Consider the following 7,744-nt stretch of genomic DNA (forward strand, 5'->3'; position numbering starts at 1 on the left):
ACTGCGTGCTTGATTTCTTGATTCTGGGCCAACTGCTGTTCTCATCGAGTTGAAAATGTAGAAGAAGTATTTGATCCGTAAAGGAGACATCAAGCCTAACCATTCGTTGAAAGCGCTGGATGATTGTCCAGAAGAGAATTTCCCAAATATCAATATGTTGCAAAGAATATTAGCTACATTGCCAGTATCTACGTCTACTGCCTACCCCTACGACTGCTAAAAGCAGTAGGTTTTCCACTGGTTTTTTCAGGACAAAAAAACCTACTTCCCACTTTCCCGCTGGGATGTGTGTATGAATGGATATATGTGTTTGTGGGAACTCGGAAATATATGGGTTTAAATTGTATGTTTTACTATATAATTGGAAATTATAAATGATGTGGGCTGTATTCACGGTTGCCATTTTAAAAAGTTTTAATGAGCCAAAAAAAGATTAAAAATGATCCAATTTGAATAAAATAGAGACAAATTTTTATTTATTATTTTATTAACTCTTATCATAAAAAAGTCATACTAGACGACCTCTTGCATTTGTAAAGTCGCTGCCCCAGGTTCTTGACCAGGCGTTGAAGTCTCCTGTAAGCAAAATCGGCCTCTTTCCTCTTAGCTCCAGCTCCAAAGAAGTCATCATGCTTGTGAATTCTTCTACAGACCACCTTGGGGGCGCGTAACAGCTTACATAGTAGAGGCCGTCTAGTTTGGCCCATACAAATCCGCCGCCGGTTGTCATCTTCTGCTGGAACGTTTTGTTTCCCGTGATCCAGATTGCCGCCTGCTTCACAGTATCTGTTATCCAGCGGTGTGATTCGATATCTTTGTACGGCTCCGTTAGTAAGGCTATGTCGATTTTATGCTCCGCTGTTGTTTGCCATAGTAGATCCTGTGCAGTTCTGCAGTGGTTGGTGTTCAGTTGTAGCACCCTCATATTCTTATTTTACGGACTGCCTCCTGGTATTTTGGACATTTCGCGCTGCCTGCTGCATGTGTCCCTTTACATAACGCGCATTTTTCCTCGTTTGTGCATCTCGCTGCTTGGTGTCCTTCGGTGCCGCAGCGTCTGCAAAGCTTTGTGCGGTCCGGTTCTTTACACGCGTTTGCCACATGGTCGTATGCCCAGCATTTGTAACACCTTTTTGGTGTTTTGACCTCGGTTATCCGGCATCGGATCCATCCAAACATACACACATATAATCCAGATGCATGCTTATTAATGTACGTACATATGCCCGACCATCTCAACATATGTACATAGGGGAAAAGTCACGTAACGTAACGTAAGGCAACGTAAGCACGATAACACACGTACGTTCCTTCGCGGTACACCCTGCAAACATTTCGAAAGCGACATTTACAATACAGCCACGCCGTGGCGTAGATAGGGGGGGATCAGGGGGATCAATCCCCCCCCTTGGGTCTGAGAATTATGAGATGATAAAATCGATTTTTTTCCAGGCATGTGTTTTAATGTAAGCATAACATTTTTGAAGCGCCAATATTTATTTTGTCTCAATGTGCAATACGGCAATTAATGGTAAAACTCTCAAAATTGAAAAAGAAACACACCTTTTTACGCGATGACTGTGCAGTACAGCACATTAGAGTTTCGAATGCCCGCGCTTCTAACGGACCGACCAATCATGTGACTCCCAAGTGATACCTCAGTCAGTCACAGTGCCTCTCAGCTTACTGCGTGCTTGATTTCTTGATTCTGGGCCAACTGCTGTTCTCATCGAGTTGAAAATGTGGAAGAAGTATTTGATCCGTAAAGGAGACATCAAGCCTAACCATTCGTTGAAAGCGCTGGATGATTGTCCAGAAGAGAATTTCCCAAATATCAATATGTTGCAAAGAATATTAGCTACATTGCCAGTATCTACGTCTACTGCGGAACGAACATTCTCAAGTTTGAAACGGATAAAAACAATTCAAAGGAACACGATAAAAGAAGTGAGTTCATCATGTTCCATCTAATTGTTTGAATACTATCGAATATGCATCAATAATAACTCGAATTATTGTCTGATTTATCTATTATAGGACCGCTTGAATGGTTTGGCAGCTCTGGCAATGCATCGTGACAGCAGACGAAGTCATTGATGAATTAGCAAAAAAAATCTCGAAAGCTTGAATTTCTTCTTCGATAATAACAGAATTTTTTTATAATGCAACTTATTAATGTGAAAAATGTGACCGATTTCTGTACACGACTGTGCAACGGGGATTATTATCGCAGTGTAAATTATAACTTACAAAAAAAAACAGGATATTATTCTGAGTCATATCCCCCCTCCCATATCAAAAAACTATCTACGCCACTGAGCCACGGTTGCCAGATTTAGCTCTTTTGAGCCAAAACTGGCTCTTTTTTTCTCGTTGGCTCTTTGGCCCATTTTTATTGAATTTGGCTCTTTTTTGCTAATAGCGATACAAAATATTTTAAATTTGAAAAAACATATTAATTTTTTATTTATGCTTTTTTTTTGTGCAATTATAAAAGTGATTAATGTCTGAAATCTAAAAGTGCCAGATCGAAACAAAATTATTCCGCTGGTATGGTAGCTCTGAACATATGTTAGAATTACTTGAATTACCTAGTAATCCTTGGTTTCATTGCAGAAAAATGTGTTGTGATGTTTTTGTTTATTTTTTTTTATGACTTTTTTATGATAAGAGTTAATAAAATAATAAATAAAAATTTGTCTCTATTTTATTCAAATTGGATCATTTTTAATCTTTTTTTGGCTCATTAAAACTTTTTAAAATGGCAACCGTGAATACAGCCCACATCATTTATAATTTCCAATTATATAGTAAAACATACAATTTAAACCCATATATTTCCGAGTTCCCACAAACACATATATCCATTCATACACACATCCCAGCGGGAAAATGGGAAGTAGGTTTTTTTGTCCTGAAAAAACCAGTGGAAAACCTACTGCTTTTAGCAGTCGTAGGGGTAGGGATAGATGAAAACCTACTTCTTTTGGCAGGCGTTGGGAAGGGGTAAATAATTTCGGACCGCTAAATGGGGTGGGTTTCTGAATATGACCATAAGTTACAACGAAGTTGTGACTAATTATTGTCTTTCTTCGGAATATTGTTATATGATGCACGGTCACATCAGTATAAAATTTCGTGCAAAAAGTGAAAAAGTTCAGTAAACTCTAAAAAACAAGATAAAGGTAAGTTATAACATAAATATTTTTGTTTTTATAGCCTTATTTCAGTGTTACGGATATGGTGAACATAGGCATTTTTCCAAAAACTACATTTTAGCCGCCGGAGGCCTTTGTCAAGTAAGTTTTTTATTTAAATTTATTTTTCAGTTTTACAAAAACAAACAATGTTTTTTTTTAGAATTTGTAATAGATTCGACTTCAAAGATTCTGGCCCTTGTGTTAATATTAAAGGCAAAACTGAACGTGCGCAAGCGGACATTCCGATTTCGTCATTTGAAGAACTCGGCCATTTGGACTCCGATGCCGAAGCCAATCCAGAAGCATTTGTAAGTACTCACTAAATTTTTAATAAGTTTCAACAGCCCTTTGTTTCCATGCTTTTTACTGTGTTTATTACTTATTTTTCAAAATTTCTCTATTTTTTCCATGACTTTTTATATATTTATTATTTGTATATGATATATATTACTGTGTTATGGTTTTTATTTTCAGAGTCACTCAGAAACGACAATTACAGACATCCCCAATATCAAGATGATCTGCGTTCACCGTTCACTAAGGCAAAAAATAAAACATACAACAATACTTTTGTCATAAAGCCCTTGGACTGTAAATAGATTAATAAATGCATATACCAAATTAAAAAGTATTGTTTTTTATTGCTTTTTTTCATGTGGATATTCTGAAAAGCGGGAAGGCCAAAAACCAGTGGATTTTGTCCTGCGTTAGGCAGCAGGATTTCCACTGGTTTTTTCAGTACAAAAACCAGTGGATTTCCACTGGTTTTTTTCAGGACAAAAACCAGTGGATTTTGCGCTGCTTTCGGCAGCTGTAGATCCAGTGGATTTTGTCCTGCTTTGAGCAGCTGTAGATCCACTGGAAAACCTCCTCTACCCCTGCCTTTTTTGTGTCACCCCCGTGTATTTGGCAAGGAGAGAAGGCAGAAAAGGAAGGGGTGAAGGAGGTTTTCCACATTCCGCTTGTATGAAGAAACCAGAGGAAAGAAGCATATTTTCCACAGGTTTTTTCCCGCTGGGATATAATCCTGATGCATGCGTATTAATACGTACATACATATGCCCGTCCTCTGCAACATATGTATAAATTATAATTTAGGACGGGTCACCACTCTCTGTCCCTCGCCGCTGTCCGTGAGGGTAAGGGGCTGCTGTCCTACTACAACCGTAGCTGATTCCGGGGGTGGGGGTAAAGGCGCACTTGTCCCCGTGGCTGGTTGTTTTCCTGGGTGAGCCGGGCGGTTGCCACTGGCTCTCTTTCTATTCTCTTCTATTAGGAAGATTATGTTGGGAGTAACTGACTCCGTTGCTAACGGCCCTTAAGGCACGATAACCAAATTCAATCAATAAGATAAGTGTTAACGGCCAATGCCGGAGTTTTACATTTAAATTTCTTTATTCAAAATCAAAACTAAAACTGAACTTATAAGCTGTACGTGGCCGGCGAGCCGACCGCTTTGTCATACCAAAATGCTGACACAAGCAGAAAATGCATAACTCACCACGCCGGGAACCAGGCACGGCCCCTAAAGGCGACTTATGCTTAGTCTGCACATAAAGGCAATAGGGTGATCCGAGAACCACCAAATATTTGTACCGACTTATAAGTTACTCCTTAACTGTGTTAACTACTCCCCCCTTAGAAGTATGACCGTCCTCGGTCATCTGGAACTTATCGACGACCTGCTATATTTCCTCCGCCGCTCGTTTCCTCCTCAACACTCGGAGGAGTAGGATAGAGCAGCTGATAAGGATGCTGATTCCCACGCCAACGGCGAACCAGATGTTGGTGGCTCCAGCCGATTTTACTTCCTCCTTAAGCCCTTGGATAACCTCCAAATTTTGGTTGTTCATTCTTTGGAGGAGGGGCATGCTTAGCGCTGGATTGTGCCCAACGATGTTTAGCAACGGGGACGCTGCCATGCCAGGTGTTTTCTTGATAGCTTCTCGTTGATTCGAATACTTAGTGCCATTAATAACAGCTACTCGCTCAAACGTAATGAGGTGAGTGCCGTTGGTAGTTATTTCAGGGCCATAGTCAGTGCTGACCCGAGCTGGACACTCGTTGATAATTAGTATTCCGTCGTCTACCAATGTGATGGGACTTAAATGGCTGGCCTGCGTCTCGCATTGTGCTATATCCCCCGCATGTAGGCCTCGAGCGCAAGTATCGTGTGTTGCTAGCTTGCAGAAGGATGAGTAAGTTGTTAATGCGCATTCAGTGACTGCTAGGACATCATTGTTGCATTCGGCTACTACGTTGTCCTGTAGCTGCAGAACAATGTGTTGGTGTGATACGGGAAAGATTGTGACCTTTTTACATGTAATTTTAATTTTAGGATATGCGATCAGCACATGGATGATATTATCGGACTGAAGGACTTTAATATTAGATGCCTCTAGTAGGCTTATGATAGGTACCTCTGTGGGGTGATCTACTAATACAGACTTCAAATCATCGTGGTTCAAAATTGCAGGGTTTATAATATTGGCCTTAGCAAGTGTGATTGTTAGCATTAAATTTTGAATCTCGGTTATTAATATTCTATTCCTGGCCAAAAGAACATCGTACAAGTGTGAAGTGTCAACTATATTGTTTTGTTTTGCCTTAATAATTTTATTAACAGTATCTGTGAGCTTATTGATTTTATCCTGCGTTTGTGTGTTGATGATTATCTGCCTGTTATTTGACTCTATCAGTCGGTACTCGGACATTTTAAGCATTTCAAGGTCAGATGCGTCAGGAGTGCCCGCTACCACCTTAAGTGCGGTACCTAAAAAGTCTAGACTCCTGGCCATTCTATGGTGTACTTTTAAGACGGACAATAAGCTTCTAATATGGTCAGTGTCGACCTCTAGCAATTTTTGCATGTGCGACTGTGGAAATAAATCGGACAACTTGGCAGTTTCATCTATCATTGCTGAGAATTCCGTTAAATTGCTTGAGTGCCGCAAAATATGTCTCTGTTCCCACACCAGTGCGATCCCGTCCGTTATAGGTATGTATTGGGAGTGGGAGTAGTCTGTCACTCTAGCGTTGACTACAGCTAACGTTATTATTACAATCCCCGCGATCCTGTAAAGAAGCGAAAGGTTAAACTACTGTGCATCTTATAGGAAACATATATGTAAGTGTAGGGTGCGTGTTAACCGATAGAAAAATTAAAAAGGGTTTGTTCGTCGCTGGCTGAGTGCATAGCATCTTTTGGTTGCAAATTTATGACGAGTGTAGCGTTTTGTTGTACTCTACCGTGGCTCTCATGACGAGCTCGACGGTGTCACTAATTTGTTTGTCAATTTTCATGCACCTTGCTATCTCCGTTAGGGTGCTGTGAAATCGTTCCACTTGCCCATTGAAGCTACTGTGCAAAGGAGGAGCGTTAACGATGTCTATGCCATACTAATTTTTCAACAATGAATTTATGGTCTCCGAGTTAAATGATGCTTCGTTGTCGCAGTATATGGTTTTGGTTTTTGGAAAAAAGTTCACCAGTTAAATGATGGGTCCACGCACGTCTACTATGGCCCTAGAGGGCAATGGTTGCACTACGGCGAATTTAGAAAATTTGTCCACACAGGTTAAAAATGATTTTTTATCTGTGGAGTAAATGTCGATATGCAGCATTTCGCCCGCATAAGATGGGATTGGTGTGACCCCCAACTCCTGCTTCTTGGGGTGTCTGTTGTACTTCGCCTTGGTGCATGTTTTGCAGTTAATGACCACCTCATTAGCGAGCTTAGTCATTTTTGGAAAATAATAATCCTGAAGGACTTGTTTCACATTTTCTTGGGCAGCCCTGCGAGCGCGGTTGTGTTCACAAGTTATAATTTCTGTCTGCTCATTTGTATCTGTGATATCACTCACGAATTTCTTGCAATGCCAGAATTTAGTGGCCGGGAATTCCAGCACCAAGGCATGCTGGATGCAAGCTAATGTATGGAGGTCACAGTGAATGGCGTTCACAACATTTACGTTAACAACTTCTTTTACCAACTCGAGCAGTGAGTCTTTATCATTAAAATTTATTATGTGGCGAGTTTTGCTTCCAAAAATTATAAAATTTCGCCGTGAAGGCTGGCATGCTTCTTCAAGAATTATTTGATTCCTGAAGCAGTTCAAAGGTTTATCGGTGGATTCGACCGTGTAGGTCAAGGAGACTTCGCTGTGCACGGTGGCGACGTCGGATTGGGGTTCAGTTTGTATTGAGGTAATATTTTGTCGGGACAAGGCATCAGCCACAAAATTTTCCTTTCCTGGCTTATAGAACACTTTTGCGTTGTGTTCCTCGATGAATGCCTTCCATCGCTTAATTTTAGCATTAGTGTTTCGCTCAGAGACGGCGAAAGTGAGCGGTTGATGGTCTGTGAAAATTCGAATTTCTTTGGAGCCATACAGGTAATTTTGTAATTTCCCTATAGCCCACACAATAGCCAACAATTCCCTTTCGTTTGTAGCGTAATTGAGCTCGTGATTGGCCGTCCATTTTGGGATAAGACGGCACCGATACCACTTGCTGAAGCGTCGGTAGTCAAGTCGAAAGGCTG

General features: G+C 40.6%; 1 long non-coding RNA gene across 1 annotated transcript; it reads left to right on the plus strand.

Moving 5' to 3' along the window:
* The first annotated feature begins 3,191 nt into the window (after window positions 1–3,191).
* Window positions 3,192–3,691, plus strand: LOC122319979. Its single transcript, XR_006245429.1, has 3 exons — window positions 3,192–3,299; window positions 3,361–3,508; window positions 3,675–3,691. It is a non-coding gene; the product is annotated as an uncharacterized LOC122319979 (long non-coding RNA).
* Window positions 3,692–7,744: the final 4,053 nt, after the last annotated feature.

This window comes from Drosophila ficusphila, unplaced genomic scaffold (genome assembly GCF_018152265.1).
Source record: "Drosophila ficusphila isolate 14025-0441.05 unplaced genomic scaffold, ASM1815226v1 contig_348, whole genome shotgun sequence".
Classification (NCBI taxonomy): domain Eukaryota; kingdom Metazoa; phylum Arthropoda; class Insecta; order Diptera; family Drosophilidae; genus Drosophila; species Drosophila ficusphila.